This window comes from Pinus tabuliformis, chromosome J (genome assembly GCF_031772625.1).
Source record: "Pinus tabuliformis cultivar Carrire ecotype Pingquan chromosome J, CPIR1, whole genome shotgun sequence".
Lineage (NCBI taxonomy): Eukaryota > Viridiplantae > Streptophyta > Pinopsida > Pinales > Pinaceae > Pinus > Pinus tabuliformis.
Window position 1 is genome coordinate 1,086,689,287 of NC_142295.1, and position 21,605 is coordinate 1,086,710,891.

A 21,605-nucleotide genomic window follows, 5' to 3' on the forward strand; every position below is an offset into this window, starting at 1 on the left:
TTAGGAATCAACACAAGTAAATTAAACCTCAACTCAGTAACTCGAATTGAGTGTTCTTAACTAAGTGACAAGTGCTATGTCACTTTCGTTAACTCCTCCAAGTTTTCTGTTGATATGGAATTTCGAATTTCCTTAATTTGATTAAGGCAAAAATCAAAATTGAGACTTTCTCGTTGCATTTTCAACACTCCCTCTTCGCAAGAAAGGGATTCTCAACTACCCCGATCTAGCACCTTTGGAATGTACTGCATGAAACACCTCTCACTGTTGTTGCTACTCATGCAACACTTGAAACTAAGAAGCATCCAAAAAAAAGACTAAATCAACTATGTTTGTAACTAACTACTGGGAAAACTGTGCTGCTGCTGACTTTGCTACTGAGCCTCTTACTCTGTTGTCAACACTCCTCTGCACTCCTCAGTATCTAACTGACATTGATATTCCTTCTACTGAATATTGTGGGCCCCTGTAGCAAGGTAATGATCCATGAGGGGAACATCTCAATGGATCCTACCCAATTTTTTTTAAATCTTGGACTAGGGTTTCACATCACCCCACCACACACCTGGGGGTATGGTTACATGTGCTCCCTCTTCTCACTTGGCTCGAACTCTCCCCCTGCTGGAGGTCTCTGCTTGAGTGGATATCTCAACTCTTCCTCATGTATGCTTCTCCATTTGTGGCTGCTCCACAACTTCCTGAGGCTTCTTCTGAGGTTGCATGTTGAGAGGTCTAACATTCTCCCTCTCAACCACCAAATCTCTAGTCTCTGCCTTGCTCTTGAAGGCTTTGCATGCATCTTCTACCTTAAGTACATACAAGTCCTTGACTCGAACCCCGATTTGCTTCACTTGTCCCGTGGCTATGTGTCTCAAGAATGCCTTTCCTTTGCTAAAGATCACATCATAACCATGGTCTTCCAAAATTGCAATGGAGATAAGATTATTCTTTAGACTTGAAACAAACATCACATCCTTGAGTTTGAGAGGGGAGCCTGACTCCCTCTAAAAGGTGATTGTACCAATCTTAGTTGCATTGTACCTTTTGTTGTCTTCAAACTCAATGTTCATATGGAGATCTTTCTCCTCCAAGTCACTGGAAAAGTATATATTCCCCATCATGTGGAACAAGGCACCACAGTCCAAGTACCACCTGCTCTCCATAACTGTGCTTGTCATGCATGCGATGAGAGTGAAGTCAAGCTCGAACTATGAAGCCAAAGCTTCACTTGTTGTTGCTATTGTAGGCTCCTTCTTTCTTGCCTTCTTTTGTGGACACTTCGTGGCATAGTGCCTGAATTCATGACAATGAAAGCACTTGATTTTGAACAAGTCTTTCTGCTTGCCCTCTTGGTTGGAATGAGACTCACCTTGGGACTTCTTCCCCTTAACCTTCTTTACCTTGCTGATTAATGCAAAGTACTCTTCCTCTTTTTTGGAAGAGGTCCCATCTCTAATATTCCACCTTATTTCTTCTTGCATTAGATCAAACCATAACCGCTCCCAACTCAGTAGTTTCTCTCTACCATTTACCGAATCTTGATAGCTATGCCAACTTTTAGGAAGGCCCAAAAGGGCTAGAGCTACCAAGTCTTCTTCAGGGACATTAACACTGACCCCGCCAATCTCATCACGACACTGTATATACTTGCTCGGGTATTGCGAGATTGAGTCGTTCTTTTGCATCTTGATACTTCGAAGCTTGTCCTTGAGTGCCAGCTTCCTGTGGTCACTATTTTTCTCGAACAACTCAGTCAATGCTTTCCACATCATGAACAACATCTCTTTTCTGTGGAGATTCGAGACAATATGATACCGAACTCCCTCTAATATGATTTTCCTTGCTATGGCCACATCCTTCTTCCACTGAGAAAGTTTTTGGGCATCAGATGTTTGGGGTTTTGCTACATTTGTCTTGATGTATTCTAGCAACCCATTATCATCCAATACTGCCTCCATGCAACAAAGTTTGAGGTTCCTTCCAAGGCATATTCGAGCCTGAGTCCATTAAATCCATCTTCTCAGTCCCGAAGAAAACCTTCAACATTGATCTTTGTAGGGCCATTTAATAGTATGCTAAATTCCTTTCATTTAATTTGTCAACCCGGGGGTTTTGTAAACTTAGAAGCAAACCAAAATATATGGGACCTCAGATAAAATTGTTGTATAAAGTTTGTTTAGAATGCAAATAATGGAAATGCATATTACAAATCTAAACTATTTTGAAAAGAAAAGATTCAGATCTATTTTATGAAAGCATAAAAATGTTTGATCAATGGAATTAGTTTACTTTAGAAGCCAGAGAAGAGTCTCTTGTTCAAGAGTCCTGGTTGCCCTTCTACAATCTTTCTATAATAACATTGCCAAACATATAAGAAAGCAGGAAAGAAAGCATATAAATGAAAGCAAGTAAATATTGTTTTCAGTTCAGTTCTTAGCTCATGGAGAAGAGTCTCTTGTTCAAGAGTCCTGATTGTCCTTCTCACATAAAAACTAGGGACTGAAAGGAAATCAATCTTCACATAACAAAACAAACTTGCGGAAAGTAAATCACACATGTATGAAAGGAAATAATAGAAATTAAACTATGTTACAAATGTATGCGAATTGTGGTTGATGGAGATCTGTCCATTCCTCAATTAGCACACATGAACAACGATCATTCCTTAAGAATCAAGCAACATTCATAACTCATAATTGCAAGAAAATGATATTATTCATGTTGAATGAACAATCATACTTTGATGCTAATGAATAACTGACAACTGTTGGCTTCCTTTGAAGGATGCTCCTCCTATTTATACATGAATTAAGGATATCTACTCAATAAATGTAGATCCCTTAAATATCTACTAGATCCATACTTGTCTCAACTTATCCCCCAATACTAGATACAAATCCCATGACACATCGAGATCTCCTTGGAATATGGTCCACCTCTTAAGTTGAAATTCGAATCTGTGCATTGGAGGCCACATAAGGGTTCCTTGGAAGCTTCCAAATGACCTACACATGTCACCAAACTCAAGCCACTTTTAGGTATAAATAGATACATGTTATTTTCTAGTTTTTAATCACAAATTCACTCTAAATACATGAAATTAATAACTTTGGAAAACGTAAATGTGAACTCATGTAGTAATGATAATGCAGGGTTATGTAATGATAATGTGATGGAATGAGGTGACAAAATAAGGATAAAGGTGAAAAATAGAGTGAAAGTGAATGTTAATTTGGTGGCCCAACAATCTTCAAATTCGAATTTCCTGCAATGACAACTTCGAAATCTCTACTCTACAACGATTTTAGCTCTGTTACCATATAGAAATTAATGTGTAGATTCAAAACTGCTCATGACATTTACTAAATCACAAGACTTGAAGCTACTCTACTCAAATGCGGAAGTTAATTCACCATTTAAAACAAGAATCATAAACATGCAAAAGGAGACATCACACATGCACAAAGATTTATATAGGAGAAAACAACTGCTAAAAACCCCTTACGATCTATATTGCATTAATCAAATAATCCAGATAAATGCAATATGCTTGCTCAAGCTTGAGTCAACCTGCACCTGTATCTTCTATCCTCTACCTGATTGATTGAACCTGGCCAACACTTAACTATTTTTCAAGCCCTCCACTCTCCTAATTCCTTGCGTTGGGAATTAGGCCCCTATTAATTAGGAAGTTCCCTCTTCTGGATTGTGCAATTCCTTTAGGTCAATTCTCTGACTGCATGCACCACCTATACAACTTGGAATAGTTTACAACTGATAGTACATTGCCCTTACACTCCAATCTCATCTGGGTAACTCAAATTCTCTGCACGCATGAGCTAATTTAGGCTGATTGATTAGTTATTTGGACGATCACTCAGTGTGGTTGAAGTTCCACTTCCACAACTTGACCTTCCACTAGTTCCTCCATCAGTTAGAACTAGTTTAACTGACCATAACTCAATTTAACTGAATTAAATTGTTACAACTGAAATTAACTCAACCTAGGCTCCTAAAATTTAGGAACCCACTGCACACAACTAAACTTCATGCCCCTAACTCGAATTAATTGAGCTATACTCCTATTTTTTAGGAATCAACATAAGTGAACTTAACCTCAACTCATTAACTCGAATCAAGTGTTCTTAACTGAGTGACAAGTGCTATGTCACCTCAGTTAACTCCAAGTTGTCTACTAATATGGAATTTCAAATTTCCTTAATTTAATTAAGGTAAAAATCAAAATTGAGACTTTCTTGCTGCATTTTCAATACTCTTGAGTACTGTAAGTTTCTTTTTTGAAATATCATTTTGGCGAGTTAGTGATATAGTGAGATAATGAACAAGCAAACAATGAAGGGGATGTTGATATGATTGTTCTCCTCCTTATTTTGTAATGTGATAGGTGCACTTTTAGAACATGTATTTCATTTTATTCCACAGTAAAATATATGTTTTTTTCTTTAGAAAAACTATTTGAGATATGAACGCTGCAAGTCAATGCTTTTTGGCTTATCCATAGCTTAAACAACTAACACTACCCAAGATTTGCTACACTCGTCATAAAAGTGACTTTGTTGGTTAGAGTAGGTACCTAATCAAATGATGGAGACATTTTGACATCAAATTTGCTAAAATTTGCATCAGTACCAAAGGACAAAAAGTTCATTGACACATAATCACCATTAATTTCTCCCAACAAAATTAACATAATGCTTGCAAAGACTATTGATTTAAAGAGATTCACTTAATTTAATGCCAATGCAATGTAAATTATACATGATACTAATACTGTACAAACAAGGAAAATTTTAGGGGCTAATATTCGTAGGTGGGTTACTTTTCCAAGCTTTAAAAAAAAAATTCGACAATTTCCATTTTTTCAAATGATTTGCCCAAATTTTAATAAAATTATTTTACCTTAAAAATCACCAATATTTTATAGAAACTATATAAAATCATTAGAAATATGAATATTGTTACAAAATGTCACTAATCATTTTATAGTTTGCATATTAAAGACTAGTAAAATTCACCAAAATTTCTAAACTTTAAAATAAAATTCCATTTTTAACATTTTCCATAAGTACAAAATAAAATTATAAGACATATCACAAAAATTAGCATAGAACATTACTCAATGCAATTTTCACAGAGGCATATGAAATGAAATGATATTTTAAGATTTTAAGGTCCACGAGACTAAAATTAGTCATGAAACCATTAATTTCTTTTTTTTTGCTTTTTCCAATTCAATCATTTTCCAATTCAAATTGATAATAAACGGCCCAACCAATACTATTTAATATGATTGTCTACACACAACCAATACTAATAATAATAAAAAATAGAGATCGACTATGCAAATAATAATTTGGCAGTGAATAAACCTTATGAATCCCTATCTCAAAAACAAACACAAACACAAATTTCCAAACATTACTGGAAAAGAAGATCCGACGACAACCCAAACCAAGGATAACTGAGTATGCTTATGGTGAATATTTGCACATTGACGCTTTTTAAGAAAAACAAGTTCAGAGATAAAAATTTTTGCCACAGCCTCTCGGTCTATACTGTCTGGATGCCTAATTATTGTGTTTGAGGGCATCGAGCCCGGACGGACCGCTTCAGCATTTTGGGCGCACAACTCCTCCATTCCATCAATCATGTGAGTAACCGTATTAGATTATAAACAGTATCGGCAGCCTCATGTACTTTGTTTATTCGTCCTCTACTGCTTTTTTTAATTATTCCCATTTTTATTTGTTTGTGTATAAGCGGGCCGCACCTCTTTTTCTTTAACGGTGATTTAAGTTTTTGAATTAGTCCCAGGCACAAGTGTAAACCAATTTAGTAGGCGCGTGAGTACCCTAATTCAAAGCACCTCTTTTAGAATCTAGGTTGCAGATTTCTTAATGTCATTTAGATCGGCCAATGGGGCCGTTGGTTCATTATTGAGGGTGATATACTATTCTGATTGTGAAGGTTTGTCCTACTAGAATGGCATGGGTTTCAAAAGGATGACTTTGACATACATATTACTAAAATGAGCTTGAAACGGTGAACTCCGAGACATGGGGATTTCCGAATGAAGTCCACTGTGTGCTATCCAACTCTAACAACGTTTCATGGAGCACTTCCAAATAACACATATAGATTGGTTTGCATTAATGAACCATGTTGGAAGATGGTCACATAAGAAATAGAACACAGAGATCTAAAATTTTGTGAGGCTCAGATATGAACCTTGATTATTATGAGTATTGGTTTATTGCACTAAGATAAGTGTGGTGCCTGGGTGGGGAAGATCATTTTGTGTCTATCTTAGTTAGTTTAGTTAGTGTTTAATGTTAAAAATAGGTTTATTTTAATTCTGGATCTCTCAAGCAATATTTTTAGATTTTTTAATTTTTTTTGAGTGGTTAATAGATTTGGAGTTAAGATAAAGAGCTAGTTACCTAAATTGAGCTGGAACCATATTGAATGGTAAGCCAATCCAAGAAACACAACATGTTCGCAAAGCCTGCGTGTCCATACCCATATGTTGGACATGTCACATGTTAGAACATGAGTTTGACACCTGTCCTGTTTTTTAGTATGTGTGTGCCCTAGGGTGTCCCAAGGTTTCAGATACGCAAGGGGCCAAAATATAAGCCATAAAAGACATTTCCTCCCCCTTTTTTTCACTTTCAGCAACAGGAAAATGCTCTAACTTTGTGGAGGTGAAGATAAAAGATCAAATTTGAAGGGATTCTGGGAGATTCGAAGGCATTTTAACTTTTTAGATTTGTCATTTTTTCTAATAGCAGCTTTTTTCATTATTCATATCACAAAAATCATGGCTCAATCATTAAGGGCACTGGTAAAGGTCAAAGGATAAGGAAGAATGTTAATGTTGTGTTGCTGCTTTTCCTCCAACTCCATCTACTTCTGTTACTGCTCCATCTGCTGCAAATAGAGTTGTCTGTGCTATAAATACCCCATGCTATAATAGGACATCAAGCTCGAGAAAGAAAATATCAGCATCTTGTATCTACCAAATTTTATATTTTTCCATTGGCATTCCCACTCATAGTATCAGTATCTATGTAATACATTTTGATTTTAATGACATCAAATAACTCAATGAAGAAAAAAACACTCTGTGGTTCAAACTTCATTATTGAATACTCTAATTTCTTGAGTGTTTAATGAAGTGACTAATATATTTAAATAAAGTGACTAGTTGTATCAAATTTTTTGTAATTAAAAAAAAATGGCACTCTATAGTCTATATACATATTTTCTGTACTTCTAATTTTTGATATATCTCATGGGTAGACACATAAAAGTGTCCAATAAGGGACACATTGACCCCAAAACGAAACACAAGGGATATATGTGTGTAAGAGACTTAGCTCCTAATTATTAGAGAGAGTGATTAGTTCATCTGGGGATCAGATCTGTAGTTCATATGCTGAATAATTTGTCCTAGTTCAGTTTCTCAGTTTCTCATGCAATGGCTACTTTACTAGGATCAAGGGAAGTAGGTTTTTTTGTTCAGTTTCTCAGTTTCTCATGCAATGGCTACTTTACTGGGATCAAGGGATGTAGGTTTTTTTTTCACTGTGAAGGGCTCTCAATTACAAGATACACAACTTATTTTTCTGAAAATTTTGCCAATCTAATTGAACAAGCTACCAAATGAAACTTATTTAATAACAAAATCATTCAATGGAATTTGAAGGAAACTATGAACAAGCTATCAAATGAAACTTATTTAATAACAAAATCATTCAATGGAATTTGAAAGAAACTGTGATGTCCTCTTCTACTTAATTTTGCCAATCTAATTGAACAAGCTACCAAATGAAACATATTTAATAACAAAATCATTCAATGGAATTTGAAAGAAACTGTGATGTCCTCTTCTACTTAAAGTGCCTAATGGAGGATGAAATAGATTATCTAATTCCATGGAGGATGAAATAGCTTATTTAATTCCATGGACTATAGTCAATTATAAAAGAAAAACTGATTATTCAATGTGAGTAACATGGGTAAATTGGGGTAATTAGAAGAAAATTTGTGAAAAAAAACCAAATTTGAAACAAAATAGAGAAAACTTGTCAGGGATTCAAATTAAAATGATGAGAAGAAACCCAAAAAAGAATCTAAAAGAAAATCATTTTTCTCATCATAATTTGTGAATATTTCTGTTTTGTGAGCTAAGACTCTTGGAGAGTTTTAAGACCCCTTTCTGTTGTGTGCACTGAAACTCTTAGAAAGATTTAAGACCCCTTTCTGTTGTGTGAGTTGAAACTCTTAGAAAGATTTAAGACCCCTTTCTGTTGTGTGGGCTGAAACTCTTAGAAAGATTTAAGACCCCTTTCTCTCTAATTGATATTTCTGTTTTGTGAACTAAGACTCTTAGAGAGTTTTAAAACCCCTTTTATTGTGTGCGCTGAGACTCTTAGAAAGATTTAAGACCCCTTTCTTTCTAATTGGTTTCCGTGGTGAAAGATTTCACTTTAGCCAATCCCTTCTCTCTATTCTGTTTGACATAATTCTCTGAAGCATCTTCATCTAATTTTAGCAATCATTGGTTTCGGTGGCGAAAGATTTCACTTTAGCCAATCCCTTCTCTCTATTCTGTTTGGCATAATTTTCTGAAGCATCTTCATCTAATTTTAGCAATCAAGAGAGGACTTCTGTGGATTGATTAGTCTAAGGAGCAATTCTGTGGCACTGAGGTTTGTCTAAGACAATTCCACGGTAGTGACGGGGCAGAAGTGAGCCCTCTTTGTGGCAGCCAGAGTATGCTGACAGCAAAACAACCCTAATCCAAGACATGCGGAGGAGGTTCCCTGTAACAACGAGATTATTTGAGGGCTAATACCGTGGTCTGTGGCAGCGACCCTTTTGAAAGCGATTTCTCTGTGGCAAACGAAGTCATTCAAGGCAGCGAAGCTTCCTACCTGAGGCAGCGAGGGCCTTTGAGGCCGTTTCTCCGAGTTGTTCTAGCAGTGAAGGTTTATTCTGTGGTTGCGGGCCACGTCTAAGAGTTTTGTAATGGCAGTGGCTCCTCACTGAAGCACACTTGAGGCAACGAAGTGAAGGCCTAGCTGGAAAAAGGGGATAGGGCAAGCAGCTTGCCATTTTGGGACAACAACAGGGTTCGTCACGTCTCTTTGATGATAACAGAGCAGCAGGGCAGCAGAGTTGTGAAGGCAAGCTGAGCAGTGACGGGAAGGACTAGTAAGCTAGTTAGTTGTGTTGCTGTTAGGTTAATTTGTATTGCGATCCATGTAAAAAGAGTGCTATTGTTTCTTAATTGTTGAGTTCTGTACAGCAGACTCTGCTAGTGTAACAGCCCTGGGAAGTGAACCTGTGGGAGTTGTAATTTGACGTGTACTGTTGGTATTGTTGAAGATCATCTACTTGTTTACATTGTTGTGCTATCTTTCTTGAATTGAAAAGAAATGTTGTGATATGTACAATATTGTCTTATGCTCCAATAACCCTAAGGGCAAAATTTTCCATGGGGACAATACAATGGTATTAGAATTGTGCATTCTGCCAGTCTGTGAACATATGAACCCTGGATGTTTCCGGAAGACAGGGAGAACGTTATACTTAGAATTGTGCATTCTGCCAGTCTGTGAACATATGAACCCTGGATGTTTCCGGAAGACAGGGAGAACGTTATACTTAGAAATGTGCATTCTGCCAGTCTGTGAACATATGAACCCTGGATGTTTCCGGAAGACAGGGAGAACGTTATACTGCGGAAGAAAAGGGGTGCCCACAGCTCAATCATGGAAGATAAGGAAGAGCAAGAGAACCCTTTTGGCATCTTAAATGAGCTGTCAAGAGGGCAGCAGCAGCTAATCCGAAGGGCAGCAACAAATCACCCAACTGTTAGCACAAGGGCAGCAGGACGTAACCGAGAATAGGCTCAATTACCTCAGATAGAAACTGTTGAAATACTATGAACACCTGCATCTAAAAATATGCGATGAATGATCTTCATATAGCCTTCATGAACTTGCCCTCTTCCTACAATAAGCGAAGTACTTGTAAATAGCATATTCCCACTCCAATAATAGCTCCATAAAAGCACTTCACAAGTGATAAGTATGCGTGGAACTGAAGAAAAAAATTCAAAGGTTCAAGTAGGGTGCACCATTTGAGGTAATAATAGGTAGTGCATTTTAGGATTAAACTAGTTTTACATTTGGTATGCATGTGAGGCAATAAATAGCATTCCAAAGCTAAAATAGAATGGTGGACACGTCAAAAAGAGAATTGTGGGCTACCATCTAAACAAAGCAATAACCATTCAAAGTAGGGTGCACCTCTCTAGGCCACAAGTAACAAGAATGAGGCCCACTTATGTGCTTAGGAAGGTTCCTTATGTGGTGTGCTCTGGTTCTAACTTAGCAACTCCTCCAAAGACCAGATTTACCATAATTATTAGCCCACCATAAACTCAAGCCAAATGAAGTTAAAGGACTATAAAATTACAGGTAAAGGCTCGAGTGGATGGAGCTCATCAAGGCCAATAATATCAATCAGGAAATCCACAAAAAGTGTGAGGAAGCTTCCTCCACATGTGCACCCCAAGTCAAAGTCAGAAGGAAATCTAAAGGCTTATGTGTCTTACGCTCTCCAAATATAGTAAGTGCATTTCATGTGGGACCCGCCAAGAACCCTTTAGAAGCTGACAGTGGATTTGGACCCTGAAAAATCAAATTTTCAGAATGACTTGAAATTTGCCATTGATCATTGATGCTTTTTGCCATACTGGGTCCTCCAAAACATGACCAACCTGCTGAAAATAAAGTGCTAAAAACAGACCAAAATTTCATGGTCTTGGAATCTAATAAATTTTGAACCATGAACAAATCTCCATAATGGGTCTCCAAAATGTAATTCATTTCCGAAAAGGGCCAAGTTTCAAAAAATCGAATTTTTCCTTGAAAATATAAACGTTCTAAAAGTTGGAACTTCTCTGGTTTGCCCCAGATTTGAACCCTATGCATATTTCAAAAAAAGGTCTCATCAAATATATTATCAGATCCAGAAAATGATGTCTGATTCATAATATGCTGTGATCTATCATCTGGTTCATACATAGTATGTTGTATGCTGTAGATGCATATTTTGTTATTTCTATTCTTTTCTTTCATGGTGGGATTTGGTCTCCGTGAGTTACAGGCCCTTTTTATTCTTTCCATGTAAAGAGTCAAGAGTCAAGACAATGCAAATTTGATGTATGAGTCTGAAACTTGGTCTACATCAACGGATGCTTGTCTTTTGATTATTAGTCTGAATGTCTTCAATCCATTGTTGATTTGCTGACAAAGTGAATTATATTTTCCTAAATGTTTTCTTGAAAGTGTGTTATGTTAATGATTTGGTACTGGGCTTGTGCAATTGGATTTTAGGTCAGACATAGAACCTGTTGATCCTAAAGCATGCATTGAGGAGTCCTGCAAGTCAAGTTGTGTGAAGCCACTTTTTCAATATCAGGTGATGCAATTTTATTCTTCAGATACAGATTCAGGGAATTTTACTCAAAATGGATATAAGTGTGACCATACAACATTATCTTTCTTTTCAATAATTTCTTTTCTTCCATCAAATTACTTAGAGGACTCAAAATGCCATTAAGCGAGTATTACATTTTTCTGAAAACTAGATTGTTTGTTGGTGCACACAGCTGGATTCTTGTTGCTCTTAATTGTAGTTTTGGTCTATGTACTCTATAAATTCTCAAAACAGTTTCTGGTGCATTGCTTTATTGCTCTGGCACTGCACAAGGCGCTGCTCAAACTTCCCAGCTATTTCTAAGAAGACTGGAACTTGTTTTCGTGTTTTTTTTTTTCCTTTGGCTCGCATAATTGTGTATTTTTTTCTATCTTCTGAACATTTCAACGAGTTTGACAATTACATGATTGTTGACACATAAGATGCATTCTATGTAGTAACGAATGCCAAAATGAAGGTTGTTCAAGTGGCTATTGTTATTTAATATTTAGAAAGGCATTCACATTCTCTGGGTTCCATTCTGAGATTGTTTCAATCACTGCAGTCTGGGAGTGTTTAAAACATCATCCTATTGTTTTGGCATTATTTCAGGAATAAATGGGTAAACCTGTGTTCCTTTGTATCTGAGGATTTTTCCTTATAAATAAACCATTTCATGCTATATTGCTGGCCTGTTGCCAGCACCCCCATTATTCATTTAGTGTGTGAGGGTGAGGTAATAATCTCACCTCACCCTCACACACCTAAGTGAAGAATGGGGGTGCTGGTAACAGGCCAGCCCTCTTGGAGCTCTCCCATTCTTCCCCTGAATCTCTGGATGAAGACAGATCGACTGACAGCTGCATAGGTAGCTGGTAACCCCAAACAACATGAAGCAATTTGATCCCGAGACCTCTGTGGACATAACATGAGAGCAGCTAAGATTCGAGCTAACCCTTAGGGCTTTTTCATGCTAGATATGTTACCATAGATGGATGTAAGTTCATTTTGACTTTTATTCGAAATATAAATATTCTTTTCTTGTTTTGGAACAAGCTTAGGCCATGTGTGACAGCCTAAGTTGCATGAAACAGGGAAACGGGTACGAGTTTTTGAAACGGGCACGAGTATGAAACGTGACCCCCCCAAATTTTGGAAACGGGGAAACACAAATATATATATATATTGTAGGACATTTAAGAAATATGTGCAATCATAAAGCATATATGATACATTCTAACTTATAACATTATGATTAAATTGTCAATTGTCAATGCATACACTATAAGTCTCTAAATTTACATCACATTTACTCATGAATGATCACATAATGAAAATAGCAATATCCAAAATCAGCCACGAGAAATTTCTAATTTCTTGTCTCATGCTTGATTGGGAGTCTCCTCCTACATAGTCGAACGACCTTAGTGCTCTTGATTAAATACAAGTTCCATACCCTAGTACCCTACATGCTCTTGATTATTGGGAGTCTCCCTTGCATAAAGGGCTTGGTTCTCTTGATTAAATACAAGTTCCATATCCTAGTACATGACAAAATCTAATGGAAACATTGCAATCCCCACAATCCTGAAATCCTGAAAAACATATAAGTCTGCTGGATTTTGAGTGAGATTTTCTACTTTCTCCATTTTTCATCATTTTACTTAAATTTTTAACATTACCATGAATGACTCAAGATGTTTGAGAGTGGTTTCGCCTTCATTGGATTGGAAAATAAAGGAGAATGTCACTTCTACTCAAACATTACCATGAATTGCATATCAACACTAGGGCCATAGGCTTGAACATTAGGCTGCCCCACTAAAAAAAATCCTCTTTCTTATAACTTGAGAGGCATCTAGAAGCATCCAGAAGATATTTTAGTCACCCAATAAAAAATTAGAAGCGAAAAAATATAAAAAAAAAAATACAAGAAAAAGTCAAGTTAGAAGAGGATCTGACAACCTTGATTTACATTTGTAGTGATTTATATTTTATAATGATATATGGTGTATTTTCAAGTAAAATAAATCCTAGGAAACATTTCCACAAGAAAACAATTAGCAAGGTTGTAGTTTCTAACAACTATTCTAGCTTAGTCCCGAGGGTTAAGCCCAATTGGTCGAGTTCCCGTTGCTAAAGCACCTTGCCAATGGGAGGTCACGGAGTCAATTCTCCTCGATGCTCTTAGGGTTAGTTTCTGCTAATAAGCGGGCAGGATGTGATCCCTTCAGGTCGATCTGCCTGGATATTTCTTCGATGATGAAAAAAATCTATGCTAACTGTACTTCATACTCTTTAACCCAGACTTTGCATAAATCACAACTACCAATTTTCAACACTCCCTCTTGGCTAGGGAGGTGTTTTTCATTCTCTCTCTCCCCATCCAATCCATAGGTCTCTCAGCCACAACCCAAAGAAGAGATCAGATGTACAAGTCTCTCTGTCTTTCAATATCAATCTCCATGACCAATCCATAGGTCTCTTAGCAACTTCCCAAGGGAGAGATCAAATGTACAAGTCTCATCATAAAGAAAGATACATAGCATCAAACTCATCCCATAAGCCAAAACCCAATGGCATCAAGGTCAGTGCCCAATTGACCAATGGGATCAACCGATATCGTTCATGAGGCCAAACTCTCCAACCATATGCAATGGTTTCTTAGTCAAGCTCAATGACCCAAGAGAGTGTACACAGGGTCCATCTCCTCGACCTTAAACAAAGGTCTCTCTATCCACGACCCAAGGGAGGAATCCTTATCTTGACATCAATCTCCTCGACTATATAGTCTCTCAGTCCACAAACCAAGGGAGAGAACTCATCCTTCCCAACCAAACTCATTGGCCTCTCAGTCAACGACCCAAGGAAGGGAACTCAAGATCAATCTCCCTGACCAATCCATTGGTCTCTCAGTAACTACCTAAGGGAGGGATTACAAAATCAGTGTCCCCGACCAAACTCATTGGTCTCTCAGTCATCATGACCCAAGGGATCACTTCATGCCTCAGAACCAAGCTCCCTAACCAAACTTACTGGCCTCTTGGTCAACTGACCTAAGGGAGTGATAATATTCCTGACCATGTGGTCTCTCAGCTACAACCCAAGGAAGATTCATGATGCTATACATTCAAAGCTCTCTCTCTCCAAGAGAGAGATTCTTAATCATTCCAAGCTTTTCTTATAAGCAAACAAACTTCATCTGGGATAGTGGATTTTATCAAAACATCAACACCCTGCTCATCAATAAAAATGTATTCGAGCCTCACAACCCTTATTTGGACAACATCCCGGGTACAAATCTCATTATGCTTCGACTTGACCATGAACAACAAGATTCTCAGAAAGCTTTACACATTTTGATTATCACAATATACAATAGTTGATTGTTACAGGGAAAAGTGTCTATATAGAACTGCTCTATCCCACTAAGGTGTGACCGCTGCCTTAGAAACAAACAGAGAAAAGCTACTTTCGTTTTTCCTTTATGAATTATAGATAGAGAGGAACAGAAAGACCAACCTCTGTCTTGCGCTAATCTCCTGATTTGATCCCTCTCTTCTTTGATAGTCTTCAGCTACCTGCTCCCTTGCACGCCCAGCTTCACAAAGTACTTGTAAGATCACAAAAGCATAGCACTATACAAAGACATGGATCTATAATCATAAACAATCTAGGATCAGATGTCAATTGACCATACAAATGTAGCAAGCATCAATGACACAAAAGCATGGAGGAAAACTTGAATAGCTTTTATTGATAAACAAGAAAAGAGCCAAGAGGAGTTACAACCAGTTGTTCTGACCCAACATCAACCTCCCAGCAAAGAAGCCCCTCTTCACCTCAAACAAAGCTTAGATCACCCAACAATCTGATGTTTGTCTCAAGAAACCAACAACAATTCCTTACAATATGCAAAATTCCAGCCTCTGGATCTCTGGGATGAGGGATCCATATATAGATATCTGTAAGGGGGATGAGTCAGCTTGTGATTTGATTAGTGTCCTCCCTCTGATAGTTCTTGCTTCCACTTGGAGATTGATGGTCTCTTACTCATCCTTGGTCGAATTCAGTGAGGCAAGTGTCACAGGAGAAGATTCTAGAAGCTTCCATTGCCTCTCCAACTCGCGGAATGACACTGCCATTTGTCATTTCTCGCCCATCGCACCCCACAGAAGGGATTTTTGAAATGTAACGCACCCACACAGTGTATTTAGGTGAGATGCAACGCACTTAGCTAGTGGAGCAGCTGAAATGATCCTGTTTTGACCAATTCTGAGCAGTTTTTCATGGAGAACTTCTGGGAGAAGCTGTAATCTGTTGACCTTGTTCCTTTAGGGGTTAGAACAACACTTTTAGGGACTTAGGAGCCCTTGATTTATGGACATTTCATGCTTGGGGTTGTAGGGCCCAAAAATGTCTATAACAGTTGCCCCCTAAAGCATGAGGTCGTTAATCTTTTGATGTCGGGTGAAATGCTTTATTATGAGGATCCGAAGTTCTTTAAATGCTGGGAGGAGACCTGTAATAAGATACAATACAATACATTATCTTCATAATATTTTCATGATCTAGCTGAGGCGGGCATTCCCATGCTCCGCTTTATAAATTCATTTTCATGTACATAGGACAAACAATCGTCTAAGTGTAGACTGATGATTTTGATAAAGCCATCATCCTTTTGATTGGATGATTATCTGTGCAGCAATGATGTACATTTGATGTCTTTATTTTCCCTGAATATATATCGTAGCCCGGATGGATGAGACTAGATCCGGGGTCTTCAATCTCGTTCGATCTTCACTGGGAGTACAAGTCGATCCATGTGAGAAATGTTCTGAAGTCGAACATGGAAAAACATCGCTTGATTACCAGCCAATGATGTAGACTGTTAACAAGCGCGAGAGGAATCACCGATAATGATAATGACCCTCAAGGTACTGCAGTACAATTGACGTGGTGTGAATAAAGGACTTGGCGTCGAACACCACGCAAAATCTTTCGGTCGAAGGCCATTGAGTTAAACCCGTCGCCGGAAGTGAGAAACTTGCCATTGAGGCATGCAAGCTTCAAAGTACTGAATGGGGTGTTCCTAGATCAACTTCTTGGATAATGAGCTGATGTCGACAAGAAGTGATCCGTCACAGGAGGGCCTTAATGAATCCCACATCAATGACACGGAACAGAGCAAATGATTTTAATGGAGGTGAAAACGATCTGGTGATATAAGGCTCAGGGTGGCGGTCATGAAAGAATGGAGTATAATGTATGGTAGTGGGTGAGACACAGGTGAATTCTCTGAATGACTTCTCTTGAACATATCGGCGACACTGTTGTGATGGATTGGTAGCATTAACCCCAAATGTGGATGGTATGATGGGACCATGGTGATGTGACCGGTGAATGAAACAACCCAACCCGACTTGGACACGGAGTGGAAGTGTCATGTTCAAGAGCGACTTGCTACCAACAAAGTTTCTTCAAGTTTTCTTCCCAATTTTCCCCAGTCATTGCTGACCAGTACCTCTTTATTTTTGTCAAGCTTGAGGAGGATAACATATGCTTGTTCTATAATTTGCCCTTCGGGCAAACCCATCGCTATGTTTTAACAAGCCTAGCGATAGTGAAACTCGTTCTCGTCTATAGACAAGTTTGTCGCTATTAATCCTTTTAACGAGTTTAACGACAAAGATAACTCGGTCCTTTTCAATTTTAGAGAGTCTGAAAAGGAACGTAAAGGCAACTCCAAAATTCCTTTTTCGTCATCTAATCCCTTAAGTCCGAAAAAGTATAAAACAATACAGAAGGGATGAATTTTCGATACTTTTAACGAGCCGAACAAAACAAGCGCTCGATCTTTTTGTGTAATAATCCCTCAGGTCCAAAAAGATTAAAATCTAGAGGAGGGATAGCACTTCCTGTCCCTTTAACGAGCTGGAGAGGCCAATGGCTCAGCAATCTTTTCATATTTTATGAGTCAGTTGAAAAGAGCTTAAAGGAGACTCGTCTTTTGAGGAACGAGTGGTAAAATGGGTAGCAGCTGATTCCAGGTAAGGTTTGGAATTTCCAATCACGGTAGTGTCACAAGGATGGCTAGTGAAATCACTCTTCGCAGCTGTTCCTCAAAATGGGTAAACAATCAAATGGGGGTGAATGATCGGCCAATGCAAAAGTGGAGGTGACGGTGCAAACACGACCAAGGCTTTAATGGTTGAAGTACTACATTCACGATGGTTATTTACCGGGGGAATAGTTCATTTTTTAACGAGCTTAAACGCGGGGGGAAACATTTGCTCATGTCTTATGTTTATTTTTTAACGAGCTTGAACTATGTGCTAAAGCTGCTCGATTAATCCAGTCGTGTGATAAGAATGTCTCATATAAAAACGGCAACTTTTAGAGTTTTGCCCCACATCCTTTCTTTATGCAAGTTAGGAAACGACCAATCCTACGAGTTTAAAGGGTTAGAGGACCTACAAATTTAAAAAATAAATAGTCGCTCTTCGCTTGCACGCCAAAAGGCTTGCATGCCCCCAGGTATAAAACAGAGTTTCAAGGTTACCCCTTCTTTAGTCCGTTAAAACATTTGTTTTACCGAGAGAGGCCTACCTCTTACAGGTTACCAAAGATTGTTCTATTTACGGCGTAAACAAAACACCTCTTCGGCGATGTCTACCGAGATAAACAAAGGTGAGCGGCGATGCCCGCCAACTCACATAACTTTGACAAGAGGATCTTATTCCAGTCCAACTCCCTCTTCCAATCACGGACGGGAGTACGGAGGTCATATACTCTCGCGGAAACCTACCCTATACCCGAGGTTTTCCTGCCGAAGCAGACCAGGGTGCATGCCCCCTGGGTTTCAGTCATGTCCCTCGAATCACTCGCGCTCATTGGGTGGACGGACTGGGGATTGAGACATTTCTTGCGTGAAAAGACCATTCAGGGATGGTATATGACTATTTGCTATGCGTGATCCGGGAAATGAAAGCTGGTCTACGAGCTTGACCACTCTTCCTTCGTGCGGAAAACACATCACTCTAAAGAGTGATGAGACAATGGCTCTCATGCAATAAATATAGTCTCGTCCAAGGAGTAGATTGTAATCGAGGGGTCCTTGAACTACCATTACGTTCATGTGAACGGTTTTCCCTCTCAATGTTATGGGCACATTGGGAAGGATCCCTAACGGTCGACTGGTTCCTTTATCAAAACCTGTTAGATTTCTCATCTCAGGCAAAAGCGATGGCGAACCAAGCGCTTTCCAAGCAGTTGAGGAAAGGATACTCACAAAAGCCCCCTCATCTATGATGGTACCAGACATAACCATTCTATATATTTGAACAATGATTCGGAATGGTATACTAGCTGGTAAACGGGGTCTGCCTAGTTGATTCCAGTCGAAGGAGACAACTAGGTTGCTTGGAGGTGGGACCGAATAGACGGCCGGGTACGACTCTGACGAACTTCCTTCCTGTGGTAAAGGAATGGGTAAATTGCCCCCATGTTCATTGGAGTCTGTGCTTATGAAAAGAATTTGGACGGTGTCATCCTTGTTCTCTTCAGTGACTGTATCATCTGAAGATGGAACCTCTGAAGGCAAGACCAGGTCAACTGCCGCCTCGACCTTTTGACTTTCGTCTGGTATGGGTTCAGATGGTTTATCTTCAATGATAGATGCTTCGGCCGACCACCTGAGCAGGCCAGCCGGATTTTCAACTAGTGACGGACTCAGCAAGAGTTTTTTATATCCAGGAGGAAGTCGTAACGGTGAAACCAGACGATCGTCCAAAACTCTTTTAGCCTCGTCTAAGAAGGGACAACAGTGGACGGCGTGATCGCCTTCGCACAGTTTACAAGGAAATCTATATTTTCCTTTTTGTCCTGGGGCTTCACTTTCACTAGTTGACGATGTGTTTTCAACATGATCATCAGAGGTTGACGACACCGGGTTGTGCAAACGAGGAGACCAGTCCCTTAAGATCCGAGGGATGCAAGGACAATCTCTGTGATAGTGGTCTCCTTTGCAAATGACACATGGCGATTTAGGCCTGGTCGGTGCAGTGTGTGGATTTTCGCTAGACGACACTCGTTTGCCCCCATTCGCTTTTGGCTCCTTCTTCTTCTTCTCTTTCTTCTTCTTTTCCTTCTTCTCCTTAGGTACTTGACTTTTGGCTTTACCAGCCCCATCAAGCGAAGAGGAAGGAGGAGAGGAAGAATTAGAGGAAGTAGAAGGTTGGTGGGTAACTCTGGACTCGTCTAGTTGCTGATTCGATTGTTCAGGAATTGTGGTGTTCTGAATGACAGAGGTTGAGAAGAGCCATACAGGCAAACCAATTGTCAGTCCTGGAAGCGACAATGTGGCCATATGGGGTGCACCAACATCTCCCCAAGAGGAGAAGGGACTAGGATTTCCTCCAAGGGGAATTCCTTGGTTGGTGGATTCCATTTTCTCAACCCAAGATCAACGTAGGAAAGGGTAATGAATATTCTGTTTAAAATAAATTTTAGACGCTTTGACACAACTTGTTTTTTCAATTTTTAAGAGTCGAGAAAAAACAAAAGATGACTCTAGTCTCCTTCGATTTTTAATGAGCCTGAAGTGACAAGTGCTCAGATGGACCTTTTCCGTTAAGGAGTCTGAAAAGGAACGAAAGGGACTGCTCTGGAAATCTAGGTAGAGGGATTACCAAACCAATCGCAAAACTGCAGAATACTTTTTACGGTACGGCAGTCAATCTTCCCGAATGCTGTGTTCAGTGCATTGCGATCGATAGGGCGGCAGACACGGCTTCCTATGGATAAAGGATTAAGCCTATTGGGGTCTCCCAAAATATACTCGACGGTACGTGGGAGCACAAGTCCTTACTGGCACTTATCGTCTCAAAGTGGAGGAATCACCCAACCATCAGTGAGAACAACAGTTACCAGGCTTTACGACGCCGGAATAAGTCTCTAGCCTAGACTTCTAAATGTTGTGCGTTAAGTTCCAAAGCGTTGTTAGATTCATTGAATTTATTTTAAGTTGATCTTGTTTATGAAGTTTGCCTTTCAGGTTCACCACGAGATGTAGATGTAATTCCTAAAATGCAATCTAAGATGATAAACAAACTTTTTATCTTCTTTGTGCAATGAAAATCCTAGCTACTAAGGGAAAGAAAGACAGAATCTTTTCACAAAGAGCAAAGAGCACACTCTAAATGCACTTTCCTAAATCAAGCCAATCAGACTGTCTATATGCAAATGCACATGCATGTATTTGTTTTCGACTTTCTTAGTATATGAATGCTAAAAAGAAAGTTGATGCACAAATCTGAATTTCTTTTCAAGCGACAAATATCAACAAGTTTCTTTTCGAAATCAAAAAATGGAGACGATCACAACACCTTACGATTTTGAAATGAATACTTGTTCTAGACACTAGAAAATTACAAATTCAGACCAAAAGCAATAGTAACAGGATAATCGACCATCAACAGCAATCAAACTCTTTCCTACGATTGAAATCGACACTTGCGACAGTTTCAAATCAAAGGACGATAGTACGATTATGCTACTTTTGCAAAGGAGAACTGTAAATGACTCAACAAACACACAAAAACATCTACAGTTCTTTTGTACAAAGGAGGCGGAATAACAGCAAGGAAAAGGGGTTTCAAACAGACATATACTGATCACAGGCAGCAAAATTCAGGAATAGAACTGGAAAGAATGAATCACAGAAACCAAAATTGCACAGAGCTAGTCTGATCAGCGCACCTGTAACACAGAGAATTTGAAATGCAGCGCAGCTTGTCCACTCGGGAAGTGCGCTGAAATTCAGATTCTCTGAACAGTACCTGCGCTGGGCCAGAAACGAGACTCTGTTCGGGTTCCGGGTCACAGTTTGCAGTTCAGTTCTTGGGTTTTGGCCGAGCAAAAAGCAATCAGTAATGCAACAATCAGGGGTAGATCTAAGGAGGATCTAAGAGCTATCACAAGGGCAATCAGATAGTTTGTGAATCAGTTGTTTAAATCATAAACAGATCCAGTAGATGGATTGAAGTAGCAGTTATCTACTTTGCATTTGTTATGGCAAATGCAGTTCAAAT

The 21,605-nt window shown here is 38.9% G+C and overlaps 1 long non-coding RNA gene across 2 annotated transcripts in view; it reads left to right on the forward strand.

Annotated features, from left to right (window-relative positions):
- Positions 1-5,386: 5,386 nt before the first annotated feature.
- The window catches only part of LOC149230780 (uncharacterized), a 58,973-nt gene continuing 42,754 nt past the window's right edge, over positions 5,387-21,605 (forward strand). The window contains exons 1-2 of one of the 2 annotated variants that reach the window (XR_016248023.1): positions 5,387-5,671; positions 11,433-11,517. This is a non-coding gene — a long non-coding RNA (uncharacterized LOC149230780). Of the gene's footprint in view, positions 5,672-8,434; positions 9,241-11,432; positions 11,518-21,605 lie in introns of those variants that run through there. The other variant, XR_016248022.1, reaches the window with a different exon arrangement.